The sequence below is a fragment of the Esox lucius genome, chromosome 22, assembly GCF_011004845.1.
Source record: "Esox lucius isolate fEsoLuc1 chromosome 22, fEsoLuc1.pri, whole genome shotgun sequence".
NCBI lineage: Eukaryota > Metazoa > Chordata > Actinopteri > Esociformes > Esocidae > Esox > Esox lucius.
Genome location: NC_047590.1, coordinates 20,886,514 through 20,906,945, shown reverse-complemented (window position 1 = coordinate 20,906,945; position 20,432 = coordinate 20,886,514). Strand labels below are relative to the sequence as shown.

The 20,432-nt window shown below is 39.3% G+C and overlaps 1 protein-coding gene across 6 annotated transcripts in view; it reads right to left on the bottom strand.

Annotated features, from left to right (window-relative positions):
* The window catches only part of LOC105019665 (neural cell adhesion molecule 2), a 436,025-nt gene that overhangs the window by 197,985 nt on the left and 217,608 nt on the right, over positions 1 to 20,432 (bottom strand). The gene's annotated exons all lie outside the window — the stretch shown is intronic.

Genomic DNA, 20,432 nt, shown 5'->3' with positions numbered 1-20,432 from the left:
ATCACTGTCACATCTAATATGATTTAGATATTGTTGCAAGAACAAGGAGGTATTAGTCAACTCCCCCGGCCGCCCTCCCCGTCCCCAAAATTCATTAAAATGACATGTTCAAGAACACTAAATTATTTGAAAGCTTGTGCTAAATGTGTAAATTATTTAAGGGAATTGTAACTGATGTACTTAAGCATTGTTTGGGGACATTGGATGGGAAAGTCAGGGTAATGCAGATATTTTGCTCTGGGTGGTTGATGAACACAATGGTTTACAGTTTAGTAACTAAGCAGATGTTCATATCTAGAGCAACTTACAGTTAATGTATATTTTTAAGAAGCTAGTTGAAGCACACAACTCAGTTGTAGGAAATATAGTACTCTGTTAATTAATTATCGTCAGTGCTGGGAAGAAGACAGTACAAATAATAAACATCATAAATAAAACAAGCATTAGTTCACAAAGGCAACAGAAGTAGCTGGAGTTATTTTAGGTACTCTTTGAACTAACTCTTTGAGGTGGGGTTTATGTTTTCTGAAAACTGGCAAAGATTCTGCTATCCTAGCCTCAACGAGAAGCTGGTTCCACCATTGAGGGTTCAATGATGGAGAAGAGCTTTGACTGGGCAGATAGAGGTGGTATGACCACCATGGTCATGTAGTGACTGCCAGCTTTAACCGGAAGCCAGAGAAGAGAGCAGAGTAGGGTGACTTCAGAGAACTCCAGACAGGCCGTAAAATATTGGATAAGTTGAAGGGGTTTGGTGGAAAATGCCAGGTACCCTATTAACGGTGAGTTGCAGTAATCAAGACATGAAATGACATGAAAGGTGCCTGAAAAGAGACATAATAAAAAATGCCTGGAAAACAAGACATTGATTTAGGTAGTCAAGCCTTTTCATACTGCATGAGACAAATATATTGTGTATGACACCATGCTTGCTCCAAATAGAAACCCGCAAGACACAAAATGGTGGACTCTAATGCCCTTGAAAACCGTAAGCAAACAGTTTGACTAATTTGATCATTTTTAATTCTTGTCTTTGAGTAATTGCATGGATGTTGTTTTTGCATTATTCTGACTCATTTATAGCAGCTGTTTGAGAGATAAATGTACACTTAAATAGGCAAATGTTGTGTTGCGTGTACACAGTTTAGCGTCTGGTATAAGTTGATAAAAAAAACATTCCCAACTTCAAAGTACTTGTGAACCTTCTAAGATCAGCAATTTGTTCAAGGGTGAGCAATAATTTGCCCCGGGACAACAGCTTTGAAAAATCAGCTGTTTTCAAAAGCACAAATGACTTTCTTTTCACTTGAGAAAAAGTAATATAGTACCAGTCATAGGTTTGGACACATTTACTCATTCTAGTGAATTGGTGTGTGTCTAAACTTTTGATTGGTGCTGTATATATATATATATATATATATATATATATATATATATATATATATATATATATAAATATATATATATGTATATATATATATATATATATATATATATATGTATGCTTTTGCAAATGAAATTACAAACATATGCTGTGCAATACAACTAATGTGTTCAACTGACTTGGAATAAAATAATCAGAGAGAATATTAGCAATTACTTTGTTTTATTAATTAAACAGCAGTAATCTCTGAATGATTATGCATGAGATTGATTTCTGAATTGATAACATGTTATTTGCCACCATACAAATATTAGCTCTATGAAAAATAGTTGATGTCTGGAAGAACTTAATGTTCTTAACATTTGTTTAAAAACTCCGACAATGGAATGGTATTAAAGCCATATTTTAGATGTGTATCATGCATAAGATGATGGTCGGAAATAGTATTAAGTATTTATCCAAACTTCTTATTTACTTTTCTCATAAAATAGTAATTATGCTGGACTCATAAAGCTACAATCAACAAACCTGAGCGTGTGCTCCGCATAAACCTTTAATGAATTCAATATGGCCTGTCAATATAAAAACAATTATGCACAGTGCCAGCAACACTGTTGATGTCTAGTCATTAAAGCTGCAATAGCTACAACCAGCAAGGGAATACAATGTTGTTATATGAACATAATTTGTTCTTTATTCAAAATCATTGTCATTTTATATGCTTTAATATATTACACATTGCCTGTTGATGTGCTTACCTACATGGGTGGTAAAGAACTAGCCATGCATTAGCAGCCATTTATAATCAGGCACATCTACTATCAATGACTTATGTGGATCACAGCTCCATTTAAACAGGTAGCCCGAATCAGATTTATTTATCAATAATGATCAAATCAGACCTGATTTGTCAAAATAAAAATTAGCAAACAATCAGATTTGCGTTGACTGACTAAATATTACTAAATATTAAATATTCAGGTAAAGTATAGGAACATGTATTCAAAGACATAACATGTTGGTCTCATGGAAAGGGGAAGAAATGAATACCAACATTGTCTAGAGATATAATCTACACTGTACAAAGGGGGAACGGTAGGTGCTTTGAATACACAAGAACACTAACAGGTGTACAAATAACAGCATATCAAACACCAAGATAAGGAAGTAAAAGAAGACAGTCATACAAAGAACGATATCACAGTACAGAATAAAAACACTAACTTCATTCAGCTGTTTAAAAAACACACAGACATGAGTCATTATCTACCAGGCTTTTGAAATCCATACACTTTAACACAAATCTAATCTTTAGAGACACTACAAAAGGAATATTCTCCTTGATGAGAGAGACATATCGACATGCCTGCCAGACACATCCGCTACCTTTGAACAGCGGAGTTGAGTCAGACGTCGATTAGCGCATTCCCACTGAAGGACAGCTAGGTGCAGTAACATGCCCCAAACTGAATTCTGCTCTCTAGCGTACACTTTACACTGGCCCTGAATTCGTGAAAGCTGTATCTGTTCAACAAACCAATTGGATAGCCACAGTGTAGCCCTAATTACATGCATAAACAGTGAGTAGTTGCGTGGTATGTGATTGCATCCTTTTGGGTGATCGGGCCTCAGGATAGTTAATAAATTATCATCCTTTCAATGGATGATCAAAAACACCACCACCACCATCATTATCATCATCATCTTCGTAGCTGAACCAGTCATCCCTTTTCCCTTAGCCCATGTCTAATCCAATGTCGAACACAAACGATTACATTTCATCTGAATTCGTTGACATCCTAACAACAAATGACAGGGTCGATGTGCCTCTGTCGTCAGCACGTCATTGCACATCCCACCCTAAGCTGTACTCCTAAAGAGGCAATTACATTTATCAACCAATAATAACAGTCAGCATTTAATCTCATCAAGGCTATCAAATGGCCTCTATATTTTTCCATGCCCTGATAATGAGTCTTTTTAGGTTTTAAATTGTCAATTACAGTGTCTAAGAAATCCCTATGTGTGTTTATTTAATGTAAATAACTAAGTAATCATTTATTTCCGGTTACATGAATATCTATCTGAACTCTTTATCCAATTGAAAAGTCCCACCTTGCAACACGTTTAGAAGACAAAATAAGAGTTACATTAGATTCAAGCTGCATTAAGAGATTTTGGGCGGTTCCACAGGGAAAAATATAAGCCCCCCCCAAAAAAAACTAACAGACAAACAATAGTGAATGCAGAGATAGCTGAGTAGTATCATCACCGAGCCAGTCCCTGTACGCCAGTTAAACAGCAAAATTGAAACTGTCAATAGGGATGCAATGGTACATATTATGTGACTTGAACCATTCAGTACGCCCCCTACGGTTCAAAACGCACACATGAACCACAGAGTTATGGTATGCCATCGTTTTCCTGTCATGTCCAAAACATGCTTATTGCGCTGCAGACTACAGGCACGTTGTAGATTCAGATCCACAGAACCAGTTGTGTAGCTTGTGATCAGGTAAGGCAGGCAACTGCTTGGGGCCCCAGGCCGTTTAAGAGTTCCTGAGGGCTGACAAACTTTACTCCACATCAATGTCTAGAAATGTGGCAATCACAGCGTGGAGCGAAATCCCCTCCCACATAAACAACCAATGGACGATTTGCAATGACATCTCTGAAGGAAACCTCTATAAAAGGTGTCCCACGCAGAGAGCAGAAACTACAAACAAATATTCTCTCAGGTAACTATTGATCGGAAGTTTGACTCACATTACTAATCTGGATCTTTTCAAATCATTCAGTAATACAAACAAATCCACCATTTATCACATCATTACAACTTCTAAAATGTACTAATACTACTATTTTAATGTAAGAGATGATAATAGACCAAATACCTTTTTTGCTCTATTAGGCTGATAATAAATCAGAGACTCGGAGATCCAAAAGATGAAAAGCCTATGCTATCTCCTCCTTAGTCATTGCCATTTTTTCCGGAGATTGCGGGATGAAAAGGACCATGAGAAAAAGTGTCTTTATAAATCCGATCAGTTTAATCAAGCCCTGAAAGTTACAGTATACCCATAACATAATCACTTGACAGCTGAATAACAGCCTAATGTCCTAATATGTATTGTATGTTTCTTATTTTGGAACATTAAGAATGATAATATGAGACACTTGGAGATCAGAAAGATTGAACTTCTTACTTCCTCATTAGTTGTTCGCCTTCTATCGTTCTCAGGTGATCCAAACTGCCTAAAGATCCATGGATCACCATTTATTTTGTTCATCGTTCTTTAAAGTGAACGAGATTTGAAGATCCATGGATCATCATTCATTTTGTTCATCGTTCTTTAAAGTGAACGAGATTTGAAGATCCATGGATCATCATTCATTACGTTTATCGTTTCTTCCGGTGAACAAGATTCCAAGATCCGGAGATTTGAAAGATCATCGTTCATTGTTCCTTCCAGTGAAGATTCAAAGATTCGTGGTTCATCATTCATTGTTTTTTCCAATGAACGAGATTCTAAGATCTGAAAGAGCCAAGGATTACCGCTCATTGCGTCCATCGTTCCTTCTGATGAACGAGATCTGACGATCTTAGATAAATCATGAATCACGATTCACCAAAAAAATTTATTCAAAAAGAATGAATCATTTGCGAAAGACCACTCACTACGTATTATCAATGAATATAACAACTCTGGCAGAATATTGTAGCATGTTAGCATCAATATTAATCTTGCAGTTGGTCAATACACTTAAGTATTGCGTATATATTTCTTTTTTTCCATACGGATACGTGTCAATATAGTTTATGAGGGATATACACAATATCAAGTATTGTAAGGATAATGGAACATTTTAGTATGTTTAGTTTACAATGTCGATTTAGCCTGCTAATATTTATAAACATTTTAAGCACAGCATTGTGCAAAGTGTGGATACCTGTGAAATTTGTGAAAACATACATTGATGGAGATATCAGTTGGAAATGTAAGAACAAAGGGAACAGAAGATTCAAAAACATTTAGATACTGTAGTTGACAAGTTAGGGGTATACCCACTTCTCCAGTCACCACGTCACCCAATTTTACCTGTACATATACACTGAAAATTATAAACACAACACTTTTATTTTTGCCCCCATTTATCATGAACTGATCTAAGATCTAAGACTTTCTCTACATACATAAAAGGCCTATTTCTCTCAAATATTTTTCACAAATCTGTCTAAATCTTTGTTAGTGAGCACTTTTCCTTTGCCGAGATAATCCACCCACCTCACAGGTGTGGCATATAAAAATGGTGATTAGCATGATTATTGCACAGGTATGCCTATGGCTGGCCACAATAAAAGGCCAATCTAAAATGTGCAGTTCCATCACACAGCACAATGCCACAGATGTCGCAAGTTTTGAGGGAGCGTGCAATTGGCATGCTGATTACAGGAATTGCCCGTGATTTTGGCAGTACATCCAACTGGCCTCACAACCGCAGACCACGTGTAACCACACCAGCCCAGGATTCTGCTGCCCATGTATGATTTTGATTGAACAAAACAGAAACACAAAAAATTTCCCTTTCCAAAATCCTCCCTATCCAATGATGGTAGTTATATAAGATATAAAGATAAAATATAAAGATAATTTTGCCTCGTCTCGTTTTTGTCAACCAAAATGAAAAAACATTTTTGTTTAGTTGTTTTTACTGGATCTATTTAGTCAGTTATCATCTTGTTGACTGCAACTAAAAAATAGGTGTTCAACAAAACAAAAAAATCACTATTTTTGTTTGTAGAATTAACACTGGTTCAATACGATGACGAGGGTAAGAAAACTTTTCTTTGCCACTGCCAGCTACTCGAGTGGAAACAATTCAAACAGGATGACATCATTCATACCGAAACGTACCGTTTACCATTACCAACAAAACCGCGGTACGCACCAAATCACTGGCCCACTGTACCATTGCATCCCTAGTTGTCAATACATAAAGTTTTGGGTTTTCATTGCTGTTCAATGTTTGTGTTTTAGATAAATAAAACGCCCTTGGGCTTTAACCTTCATAACTCTGTCTGTTGTCCTCACTGTACGCTGCTACCACAGTATATATATTTTTTTACTAGACTGAGGATTTCATGGGACATTTAGAAAGAACTACAAACCCGATTCCAAAAAAGTTGTCAATTGTGAATAAAAACAGAATCCAATGATGTGGAAGTTTCAAATTTCAATATTTTATTCAGAATACAACATAGATGACATATCAAATGTTTAAACTGAGAAAATGTATCACTTTAAGGGAAAAATAAGTTGATTTTAAATTTCATGGAATCAACACATCTCAAGTTGGGACAAGGCCATGTTTACCACTGTGTGGCATCCCCTCTTCTTTTTATAACAGACTGCAAACGTCTGGGGACTGAGGAGACAAGTTGCTCAAGTTTATGAATAGAAATGTTGTCCCATTCTTGTCCAATACAGGCTTCTAGTTGCTCAACTGTCTTAGGTCTTCTTTGTCACACCTTCCTCTTTATGATGCGGCAAATGTTTTCTATGGGTGAAATATCTGGACTGCAGGCTGGCCATTTCAGTACCCGGATCCTTCTTCTATGCAGCCATGACATTGTAATTGATGCAGTATGTGGTCTGGCATTGTCATGAAAGAGACAACGTCTGGATGGGAGCATATGTTGTTCTAGAACTTGGATATAACTGTCAGCATTGATGGTGCCTTTCCAGATGTGTAGGCTGCCCATGCCACACGCACTCATGCAACCCCATACCATCAGAGATGCAGGCTTCTGAACTGAGTGCTGATAACAACTTGGGTTGTCCTTGTCCTCTTTAGTCCAGATGACATGGCGTCCCAGTTTTCCAAAATGAACTTTTTTGACCTATAGAGTTTTAGCCGGCAATGGCGAATGGCACGGTGGATTGTGTTCACCGACAATATTTTCTGGAAGTATTCCTGAGCCCATGTTGTGATTTCCATTACAGTATCATTCCTGTATGTGAAGCAGTGCCATCTGAGGGCCCAAAGATCACGGGCATCCAGTATGGTTTTCCGGCCTTGACCCTTACGCACAGAGATTGTTCCAGATTCTCTGAATCTTTGGATGATATTATGCACTGTAGATGATGATAACTTCAAACTCTTTGCAAGCTCCTTTCTGATATTGTTCCACTATTTTTCGCCACAGCATTGGGGGAATTGGTGATCCTCTGCCCATCTTGACTTAGAGACATTATTCCATTCCTTTTTTACTCACAATTTGTATTGTGTCCCAACTTTTTTGGGATCGGGTTTGTACATTACATCAGTAAAACATCACATTTGGCCACTTAATGTAATAAGCTGTTCCTTTCTGAGGGCATGTCCAACTCCTGGCCTGAAGGGATTTCTGGGGGGATGTAAAGGACCAATGCCAAGGCTACAAGAGGGCCGATGCGAGCACACCCACAAAAAAATTTCATTCACCCTATCCCCTCCACCCTGCTTGCTGGAAATTACGGCATCAACTCCAATATTTATGTAAGCAAGTGATATTTTACAAGGGTTTTAAATCTTTTTATGTGTCTCATATCTTTCCCTGTTTCTCTAGAAATTATCCCCAAAATTTGGATCATATTACACAATGATGGATACATTTGAGATCACATTTGCTTGAGATTTCTGAGTTCATCTGAACCTTGACATTTTCAGTTCAGCATTTCTGGACCTAATCACACATCCTGTGTAGTTAACGCAGAGAGACCCTTTTTTTTTTTTAAAGTAATCCTAGGAGGTCACATATAAGACAGGATTAAATAATGTATATAGAAATATAATGACTAGAGTCCTGTTCTATTAAACCTAATAGATGCGTTGCATCTTTCCCTATTCAATAGCCAAATTCCAGTCAGATAACCTTTGAAAAACTGGCCCGAAGAAATGTTAATCCATGACATGACAGGGAAACGATTATGTTGACAGCCAATACGGGGAAACCAAACACCCTAAGCAGAACGGAAAATAAAATGTGTAAATGGACATACAGACCAGACCAACAGACAGACCAACAGAGAAGACTGGAATCCCGTCAGCCAGACGACCTGGCAAAGAGAGCCCTTGAACAAAGTGGACAGAGAGAGAGAATGGTAAAGTGTCAGAGCGATAGAGCAGGAAGAACCCAGTCGGGAGGATATGAGAGGGGGGTGAGCGGCCGGGGCCTAATGTCAGACAGACAGGTGATAAAGATTAGGTTGTCAGAGTACAGGAGGGGCTGTCAGCGTGCCTGTATGCACGCTCCGCTTCCTGCTGACAGATACAAGAGAGGCTTTGTGCATGCCAGGAAAAAAGAACACAGTAATTTTCACGCCCCCCCCAACACTCCCGGCATTCCCAGCAATTAGCAGATTTGTGCTTTTGGCCAACTGCAGTTTATCAGTTCAGGTTGCATTTAGTAGGACACTCTGGCACTTTGTATTGACGGGGGTTTAACCATTTGCTCAATACTTTGGTAGTGGTAGGAGTCTAAACTTTGAGTCAGTAGGCTACATCCACACTGTGACAACCAGTACAAATATATATTGACGTTAGCAGACTACAACATACAGCCCCAAGGATATTGGTGTATAATCCTCTGTTGTGCTTGTAATTTCTGTGTGATGTCCACCAGATTTATGTACAGAGTACTGAGTATTTGCTTTCTCCAGACTAAACCATTTTCAATTACTACAGTAAAACCTATTTGTGGCTATTCTTAGTATTTTAAGTCCATTTCCACCTGCCTCATCACTGCATTGTTTGGTCCGCAGGAAGGGTCATCGGCTGCCATATAGATCTTGCATGACTCAAGGGCAAGGAAGCGTGCAGGCAAGATCATTGCTGACCGCTCATACCCCAGTCACCCACTGTTCTAAAAATGTTCCACCGGGAGGCGGAGGGCAAGCAGACAAAGAAGTTCAATCATGACCAAAAGATCCTGCTACCTGGACAGTTTTTTTTTTTACCAGGCCGTGGCTCAGCAAACTACCATGTGTCCCACAGAGACTAACAAGACTTTGCTCACAATATCACCCCACCTCCAAAACTGTTAATTAAACAGCTGCACTAATGATACACTCAGACTGGGAATGTGGGACCACCTATATTTCACCATCTTGGTTTCATGGATCACGTGACCCACTCATTTTTACAATAGACTTTTTAAAAAGGGACTGATAGAACAAGGATCATGCTGGAACTAGATCCAGCTCTGCTCAGATTTCCTCAGTTTGTTACGGCATTTACTTTTCAAAGATCCGGTCTGCTGTGCATGACTTTTCCATCACTGTTTTTGCTTTGCACTGTAAACATTCCACTAGAAACAATCTGAGTTCATAAAGTTGTCTATTCCTGCAGCCTATTATAGCCTCAGCACTGCCTGACGAGATTTAGCTTTTTGTTGTCCGCTATTTGCGCTACCGACGTGCTTTATTTGTGTCGATTTGCCAACTGTTTCTCACACACCCCAATGTGTTCCGTGGCCTCGTGACTTACAAATTAAGCACTGGTAGCTAGCTATATTTTTATGTATATACAATACACAGCCATGGTTCAATGTTTTGTGCCAGATTGTAACCATCGCTATAGAGTGAGTAATTATAAATCATTTTACTAGTTTCCCAACAACGAATGAATCTAAGAAACGCTGGTGGATCCGACTGATAAGGTAAATAGCTAGGTACCTAGCTAAATGTACAGTAACGATATACTTCAGTACAAGCTACGACAAGAACACCATCCCAACCGTGAAGCATGGAGGTGGAAACATCATTCTTTGGGGATGCTTTTCTGCAAAGGGGAAAGGACGACTGCACCGTATTGAGGGGAGGATGGATGGGGCCATGTATCGCGAGATCTTGGCCAACAACCTATTTCCCTCAGTAAGAGCATTGAAGATGGGTCGTGGCTGGTTCTTCCAGCATGACAACGACCCGAAACACACAGCCAGGGCAACTATGGAGTGGCTCCGTAAGAAGCATCTCAAGGTCCTGGAGTGGCCTAGCCAGTCTCCAGACCTGAACCCAATAGAAAATCTTTGGAGGGAGCAGAAAGTCTGTATAGTCCAGCGACAGCCCCAAAATCAGAAGGATCTGGAGAAGGTCTGTATGGAGGAGTGGGCCAAAATCCCTGCTGCAGAGTGTGCAAACCTGGTCAAGAACTACAGGAAACGTATGATCTCTGTAATTGCAAACAAAGGTTTCTGTACCAAATATTAAGTTCTGCTTTTCTGATGTATCAAATACTTATGTCATGCAATAAAATGCAAAATAATTACTTAAAAATCATACAATGTGATTTTTGTGGAATTTTGTGATTCTGTCACTCACAGTTGAAGAGTACCTATGATAAAATGTATAGACTTCTACATGCTTTGTAAGTGGGAAAACCTGCAAAATCGGCAGTTTATCAAATACTTGTTCTCCCCACTGTAGACATACGAATTGTTTCACCATCTTGACAAACGTCTATGTTGCACAGTAATATAGGAATCCTTAATTGCTATGTCTCAAAACAAAGGATATTTTCAGGAACCTTAATTTCCAAGTCTATACTTTTATCCCTGCATCTAGATAAACATGTTTATAATATATTATACTACAGGCTTATTTGCTCACCCCCCACAGTACCTCAATGTTTGTTCACTTAGCATAGTTTTCATGGTCTAGAGCTGAAACTAGGAAATATTCTGACAATTGACTGCCTGTCAACCACTATTTGATTCAGTATTGCTCATCTCACTTTCCCCTGGAATCTCTCCATGCTACTAGCCTAGTGTTTGGTTTACAAATGTTTGGGTTCATTTTAAGACTCTGTTCGACCTGTACGACGTGAATATGTATTTATTTTGGTGGGGGTGGGTAATTATCCATACAGTGCCATTTGAACACTATGAGACATTCAGCTTTCCTGACCAAGGAAAATTCATTTATTAGAATAAAGGCACGGTAGGAATTTGTGGCTCTCATTCACGTGTTCGCTCTTTTATAATAGGCTGGAGTTATTTAATTTTTTTTATATTTTAGTCTTGACTAAAATCCTTACAGTTTATTTTAAAAGCGGCAAAGATTTTGCCTTAGTGGTCTGCCACTAAATGAACAAAAGAGAAAAATATGTTCCTAACACCCACACAATTAGACTGAGAAATTCAATTGAAACTCAGGATGAATAAAGAACGAAATATAAAGTACATTGTTGTGTTTTTATTGCTTAATTAAATAAACACCAAGTTATGCACTAGATGTACAATGATGATTTGAAAATGTAATTTAAGACTGTGCCGGGCCCTGAATAACTGGACAGCGGCTCTCTTAATAAGACAACTTCTGTGTCAAGTCCTGCTGGGCTATTTCTCACCCCTCCTGTGTATATGCTGTGAATTAGCGTATAACCAATAATATTTGGTTCCCGAGAGTCCTAGTTGATCTGGGAGCGCAGTGGTCTGTGGTTATATCCAGCTAGGCCTAATATACATACACTGGTCATCCCAGCCCATCAGATCAGAAAGGTCACTATTGTCTGTCAGCGCTATGTTGATATATCAGCGAATTGAAAGGCACACCATAGCACATGAAGGAAGGAAATCTATACACGTGCTGAAAGTTTTCATTCAAATGTTTGGGTAGTAAACATGCTTCTACTGCAGATCTGAAAACAACTGTACTTCTGAGATTAAAGTGAAAGCGCAGTTTAAGGAAAAACCTACTAAGATCCAAGCCATATATGAAATGGGGCTACAACAATAACACTTTATTAGCACCATGTCTTTAAAAAAAGCATGGCGCTTGTATTCTTGACCTCAGTGTTCCTTTCCTCCTGTCAACTCTCTGGTGGCAAGGAAATGCTTAAGGCAAGGTCAGCGTCATGAGCAAACCTGGAGCAAAATCTGGCACAGGCAAGGAGGCAGATCTTTCTAAAACAGGCGGGAAGTGGATGTGGTGGGCTTATAAATGGATTACTGCATGCTTAATTAATGTATAATCTCTTTGTCTTTCGTCTCCAATAGAGGCAATTTGTGGACGTTTGGCGTAATAAGGCGAGAGGCATTTTAAACATTTAAAAAAAAAAGGACACCTTTTGATATAATAAGAAAGAAATACCTCTGGCTGGCAAAAGGGGAGGAGGAAATGCGCTGAGAGGCTTATACTTTGTATTAAATGTTTCACGTTAAGGGCAGGGAAATGGCCTGATCATATAGTCAACCTCTTAGTGATTTGGGCCGAAGGGCAGGTCGTAACGTAATAATTACGGTCAGAAAAGTGGAAAGCTGTCACCAAGCGGTAAATAAAGAGGGAAGGTCACAGTATGTGTGTGTGTCAGTGTGTGAGGGCTTTATGCCTACGGGCTTCCTTTAAACTACACTCACGACCATAAATGCAATTTAGAATCAATTATGGACACACATATTATAGTGCAGTGTTAAAAATGAACTTGAAATGATGACTATGTCAATATGAGAGGTCTGTGGACTGGCCAATGACATTCTTAGTGCAGTGATACCTACACACAGCATCAAGTGGAGAAAGGCAACTCCAGTTCCCAGGGCCCAAAACACTTCTAGTTCCTATCCTCTCCCATCTAATCAGAGACTAATTAAGACTTGTGACTCCAGGTGAGGCCAATTAACAGAAGAGTAGAAGAAAAAAAGCGGATTTGGGGCCAAACTATAATATTTAGAGGCCCTTGGGTAAGTAATCTAAAAGATGTAGAGGCCCAGCATGGGCACATTTTCTAAACATTAACAACGTACCTCTCAGGAACTACGTTCGTATGAAACTATTTTGTAAACCACGACTACGTCAGTATGAACATAAATTGGCGCAATTACGTTCACTGTCAACAAATCCTCAGTACTACTGGTCCTTAATAACTCACTATTTACATCGCCCTCTAACGTTTCACTATTATGTTGGTCCTTAACGTAAACGCCTGAAAATGAAAAATGCCTTGCTAAGGATAACATTTATGGTTACCAGTTAAGGATCATGTAGGTTTAAGCGTCACAGTACTAAGGTAAGCGTTAGGATGAAGGATAAAGGTAAGGTAACAAAAATTGAAAAACAACAGAAACCCCCAATAAAAATGGTCTCGCCTCGTGTTGGAAACGAACTTGAATCCATCAGACTCAAAGTCGGTTGCGGATATGCTGAAGGACCACCTATTTAACTAGAGTATTGGTTCAACATATATGTTGAGAATGGCTTGCTGACAGTATAACATACAGTAGTTGATAATTATAAGTATAACCTGTTATGCAAAACTAGATTTCAGTCATGTAAAACATAAAAGAATATATACCACATTCCAACAGGGAAATCAAGAGGGTCAGTGTATGTGAGTAAGTTCTCTCACCTGTCAACATTAATTGGTTTTGTAGGCCCCCAAGCTGCTGTGCTAGAACACAATGAGACCAGGATATCTCTGCTGACAATGCCTCCCTACTCACTCGTTAATGCTGGTTAACTTGCATTGCCCATGGCGCTTTCTAACCACTTGTAAGCTAGCGGCATAGTCAAGGCTTGAACCTAGCCTCTGGTTCTCAACTGAGTTCTACAAGAGTGTCATAAATCCTATGCCACTTGAGCAGCCCCACTGAGCTAATTTAAGGTTGAATTTGCAACCACATATCATCATAGTTAACATTACCTTGTAGACCTACAATAAAATGAAAAAGAAATCCAACCATTCAAAGTTTACCAACAAGGCATATTAGTAAAAATAATATTGACTTGAACGAAGATGTACCCTGAATCAGACAGCATAGTAGTAGAAGCTGAGGCATACTTAATGTATGACATTTAATTTCCTGTCATAGAATGGGTGAAATATATTGTTTAAATCCCACTGGACTTGGGCTAGACAATACATCGATGCAGCAGCTGGGATCGAATTGTTCATCCTCAAGATTCGGCTAAGACTCCCCTAACAGAACACACACACATAATACCACCATCCCACACACACTTCACACTACCCTTTCCATCTTTACATAGACCAACCCCCCCATCACACACACGCTCTCTCCACACCCTCCTACCCCTGTTCACCTCTCTCCCTCCACCTACAGCGCATGCCTCCAATGCCTAGATTGATCTGTGCGATCAGCCAGATACCCCGGGAGCTACCGACTACATCTATTCACTGAATAAGTGCTGGGACAAGCTGTTCTTTAGAAGGAAGCCGCACAGCAACAATAGGCCCTATAATGGCCCCAGTTTATCTCAGTTAAGCCCCAACGTGTGTGTGCTCACTTGGTAGTGTGTGTTTCCTCCTATGTACCGTTCTCCGCACTCTCCATTCCACTCTCTGTTGGTCAAACAACTCCTTCCTCCACTACTTCCGCCCCCCCCCCCCCCCCCCCCACACGCTTTTACAACTTGGCGGGTCCGTTTGTTTATTCGTTAAGTACATGGTTACCGTCTCATTTGCCTCCCCCTTCACTTGATTTCTTGCGAGAGGCTATTGTTTCCTCTCTTCACCAGGGTTCGGCAGTCACAGCTAAAGGAGAGGCCCTCCCGGGTCGGGGTAATTGCAGAGTGGAATAAGCCCTGTGATTTTCTAAACAATGTCAGGCAATCGTATTCTGAGTTGTCTACTTTATATCATACTCCATGCGGTCCGATTTACCCCGAGAGGACAAGGGAGAGCATTTGACACGTGAATTGAACCCAGCATCATGTAGCGAATCACATATACATTGAGCATTGCGATTCAGGCCTGGCAGTAGCGCTTAATTTGTTTTGGATGAACCATTTAGAAATTACAGCACATTTTGTATAGTCCCCCCATTTTAGGGTACCAAAGTATTTGGACAGATTAACATAATGCACAATAAAGCTGTGATGTTTAATACATGGTCGCATAAACCTCACATAACCCATTCTCATTTCCAGTGTTTGGTTTTATGGCTTTTTTGCCTTCAGTCTTCAGCATGTGAAAGATATGCTCAATTGAATTCCGATCAGGCAGTTGATTTTGCCAGCCAATATCTTTCACTCTTTGGCCCTGAAAAACAAACTGTTGCCTAACAAAATGTGTCACTGTCCAAACACTTTTTTATTTTACATATAACATACCCCCTTATTGCTTATTCACCTTAACGACTGTCAAGAAGGTGTTGGTAAGCCCATAATTGCTTGACAGAGGATTCATTATTTTTTTTTTACACTTCTCCAGTTCTAGTATTTATTCTGCATTCTTATTTCCATATAAGTGATGTCTACATGTTAATGATTTTGTTAAATGCATGTAAACATTGTTACATGTAACGTGTTCTTAATTAAATGTAGCTGTCGCCATGGCAACAGCTAATGGGAATGCAAAATAAACACAAACATAAACTGGCATGTACCAACAAGTGCGCACACACACACACACACACTTAGGGACAATCCATCTTATGAGTCAGAAATGTAGAAAGATACCTGGCTTAGAGGCGCAAACCCCCCCCCCCTCCCCGACCCCCACACACACACTCCAGCACATCCATCCACAAAAACCCACTCACACCAGGTCCTTAGGCATTAGACATATACAAGGATCGAAGCATCTACAAAACCCATTCTTGTTCTCTTTTGTGAAACTGTAAATGGCTCCCAAGCTGACAGATCAATGTTTCTGCTTTTTGCCAGTCATTCAGATTATTATAAAACAGTCAAAGGGACAGTCCCAAACCCCACCCCCCACTCTGATTTCTGGCCGTACCCCATGTCCTCATCCAATGGACCCTGATCAGAAGTAGTGCACTGCGCTAGTGGACCATTTTGGATTCCGACGGAGACCGAAGCGGCTGGCCTCAGGATTATTCAATCTCTCTCCACCCGTTCAAGCGCCTTGACGGAAAAAGGTTTCAGTGAGCCAAGCAGAACTCTCAAAAAGGTACAAAAGCGGAGAGCTGAAAGGAATAGAACTGCAGCTGAAGTAAAAGATGGAACAGTGAAACGAGACGCAGGCCAATTTTCTTTGTGTTACTTACAATGCATTATGTTAGGGATGGAATGAACACATTGTACTGATAATAACGGTAGGTTAATTAAGCAATCATGCATGGAGGGGTGTAGTACATGGCCAATATACCATGACTAGGGGTTATTCGTTTGGATGACACACTGCCGTGTCCAATAACAGCTGTGGTTTATTGGCAAAATACCACGAATCCCAAAATACCACGAATCCCCAAGATACCATATTGCTATTATAAACCGCTCTGTCCATAGTGTTCCTTGTTTGCAATTAAGCAACACTGATAATATTATTCACTTGAAACAGAACATAGCACAGCTTACTCTCTTAATTATTGGTGTTATATTTGGCAGGCAGATTTTTTATATTGTTTCCATTGAATTATTATTATTTTTTAAACATGATGAGTCCAGACTTGAACAAATAGAACTATGAACAATCTTCTCACCCATCTAAAGTATAATGTCCTCTTCCAGGAACAAGCCCAGTAACAATCTGTTCTAATTTCATATCATCAGACAGGTGTGCTATTTGGATATAAACAACAGGCCTAACTGATACAACACAGTAGCTGAAAAATAAATATGCATAATCCTACAGTAATGTTTCCAACCTGGATATAATGTGTCATTAAGTAACAGTTGCATAAAAAAGGGGGCCCTGAACTAACTCAACTCTTCATAAGATTGATCTCTCTCTGATATTTTAAGAAAATGTAATAGGCTATGGATATGTGGCCCTTGTCGGCTAGTTACAAAAAACTGTCCTCATTCTAGAATAAAAAACAAACAAAACATAAACACTTGAAAAACAACCTTACACCACTGTGAAGACTGGAGTGCCCAGTATTGACCTCGGAGCACTATGAAATCCACTTAATCGACAAGGGTGGATGGATCCTTGGGCGGGTATCTGCTATCGAATCCCTTAAAAGGTGTATCTGTTTTGTGTCCGTGTGTGTGAATTCACTGTACAGTTCATTGCTCAATGTAGAACTATTATGGAGCCTCAACCACAGTGCAAAGTTAGTCATCATTGCTGACGTGCAAGGTCAATTGTGGTGGTCATCCCTTTGCAGAACAACAGAGATGCGATAAGACATGCTGTTAGCCAAAGGAAAGACCACTATGGCATACAGCAGGTTAGGGAAGGGTCCTGTTAGACCAAAACAGATTGTGAAAACACAATCTGCTATCGAAGACTGACAGAATCCAGAGGATTCTCGAATAACTTTGGATGAGCTGTTTATGAAAGAATACAAACATGAAAACCAAAAAAGGCCTGTGGTGTTGAGACTATACTGAACAAAAAGATAAACACACTGTAAAAAACACAAATTCTAATTTATTATCTTAAACTATTCAACATTGCTCAGTCTGATCAGCAAAATCTACAAAAGCTGTGACAAATTTGCCTTTGTTAATTACAGTGGAATCTGTGTCAACAGCAAACCCTACAAAACAGAGTGCAGCTTTATCAACAGACTCCAACATTTCCTGAGTGAAACCAATGTACTGAGCAAATGTCAAATTGGCTTCTTACCAAAACAAGGTTTGACAAATCCTGTATACATCCTGTACAATGAAAAACAAACAAAACTAAAGCAAAACTTTGCATGCTTTAAAAAAAAAAGAAACTTTTCATTTAAAGAAGCTTTTGACTCAATTTGGTATAAGGTAAGTGGCTGTTAGAAAAAGATGGGAATAAAATGATTCTAGAATGAAGAGACAATTTAGAATAGGCAGTTCAGCCAGGAAACGCGAGTGGTAATTGGCCAGCTGACGTCGGATCGCTCCTATCACAACATCAGAAATCATACCTATCTATTTAATCATGAGGTTACTCACACAGTCTGAAATGCGGCACCACAAACCCACAAACACCAGCAGAACTAAATGCCTTGATATTACATGTACATTGCTGTGCATAGTTCTTCAATAAATGTTTACACTAATATGTGGCGTTTTCTGTATGAACTCAGAAAATGGTAATGTTGGGCATCAATAAGTCCCACCTGAATACAAATAATAAGGCCATTTTATTATGAATCTATCACATTCAGTTCTGGAAAGAATTAAGAGACCACTGCAAAACATTCCTCACAAATTCCAAATAAAAATATTGTCATTTAGAATATGTATTTGTAGAAAAATAACAACTGGTCAAAATAAACAAACATTTTTTGTTTTCAGACCCAAAATTATGCAAAGAAAATTCACATAAATTTTTCAACAACAAAATACTAATGTTTTAACTTTAGAAGAGTTCAGAAATCAATATTTTGGGGAATAAACCTGATTTTTTTATCACAGCTTTCATACGTCTTGTGACAAAACATCCAGAGGTTTTCAATTGGGTTCAGGTCTGGAGATGGAGCTTGCCATGACAGGGTCTTGATCTGGTGATCTGGTGGCCACATACCTTGACTGACCTGGCTGTGTGGCATGGAACATTGTCCTATTGGAAAAAACTATTCTCAGAGTTGGGGAACATTGTCAGAGCAGAAGGAAGCAGGTGTTCTTCCAGGATAACCTTGTACTTGGCTTGATTCATGCATCCTTCACAAAGACAAATCTGCCCGATTCCAGCCTTGCTGAAACAGCCACAGATCATCACTGATCCTTCACAGTGGGTGCGAGACACTGGGGCTTGTAGGCCTCTAACCATTAGATGACCAGGTGTTGGGCAAAGCTGAAAATGTGACTTGTCAGAGAAGATGACCTTACTCCATTCCTCTACAGTCCAATCCTTATGGTCTTTTGCAAACCTCAACCTGGCTCTTCTTTGCTTCTCATTGATGAAGGGCTTTTTTCAAGCTTTGCACGACTTCTGCCCTGCCCCTAAGAGCCTGTTTCAAACCATCCTCGCCATACACTTCACCTCAGCTGCTGTTTGCCATTTTTTTGTAGGTCACTTGATGTCATCCTATGGTTATTGAGTGACATTTGAAAGAGTTGACGGTCATCTCGGTCAGTGGACAGTCGTTTTTGCCCTCTGCCAGTCTGTATCTTTGTTGTCCCCAATGTCTGTTGCTTGACCTTGTTCTTATGAACCACTGTCTTTGAAATGTTCAGGATGGAAGCAACCTGATGCTCACTGTATCCTTCTGCCAGTAAAGCCAGAATTTAACCAATCTTTTCCTCTCTCAAAGCTTTTCTTTTCAACTCTTTTGTCATGGTGAATATTTTTTTTCAAATGACCTTTGAGGTACTCCTTGAGGCACTGGTTTTGCCATCCAGCTGGTCCTATTGCAAGAGGATAGTGATGACCACAGAAGTGTTTTTTAAACTTTTCCTTGTTAAATAAGATTTGCTTCAGGTAATCACCTAATCAGTACCTCATTAAGTAAAATGAGGTGTGCCTGTGTTGGAATTTAACAGACACTGGAATGGAATAGCTGCCATACATGTAGAGACACTGATTTAAGAACAATTAGGAGTGGTTTCTTAATTTAAAGAAATAGGCTACATTTGAAACAACATTTTTATTTGCCATGATCTGACAAAAATAATAATATTGTTCTTCATCTCTTCTGTAATGCAGTAATATCCTACATTGGACTGCAGTATGTCTGTTTAGTATTCATGTATGCTGTTTTTGCCAGGTATGCTTGTAATGGTGCCAAACAACTTTCCCCTAAAGAGACAATAAAGTATTAATTCATTCATGTTGCAACTGCCCTACAGATTTCACTGCTCGGACCAGGGTGAGACAGGGATGCACTTTAACACCTGTCCACTTCAGGTTTTATATGAATGACCTGGCAAGGGCAGTTGAAAAAGTCTGCAGCACCTGCCCTCCCCCTACTGGAATCAAAAATCAAATGTTTACTGTTTGTAGATGATCTAGTGCTTTCTTCCCCAACCAGGGCTTTACATTAAATATCAATAAGACCAAAATAACCATATTCCAAAAAAGGTCCAGTTGCCAGGATTCCAAACAGAATATCTACATAGACACAGGCACTGCAGAACAAGAAGATAAAAAGGGCTTTGCATTCCATCAGAAAGAAACATGAAACTGAACATCCCAATTAGGATCTGGCAAAACAATA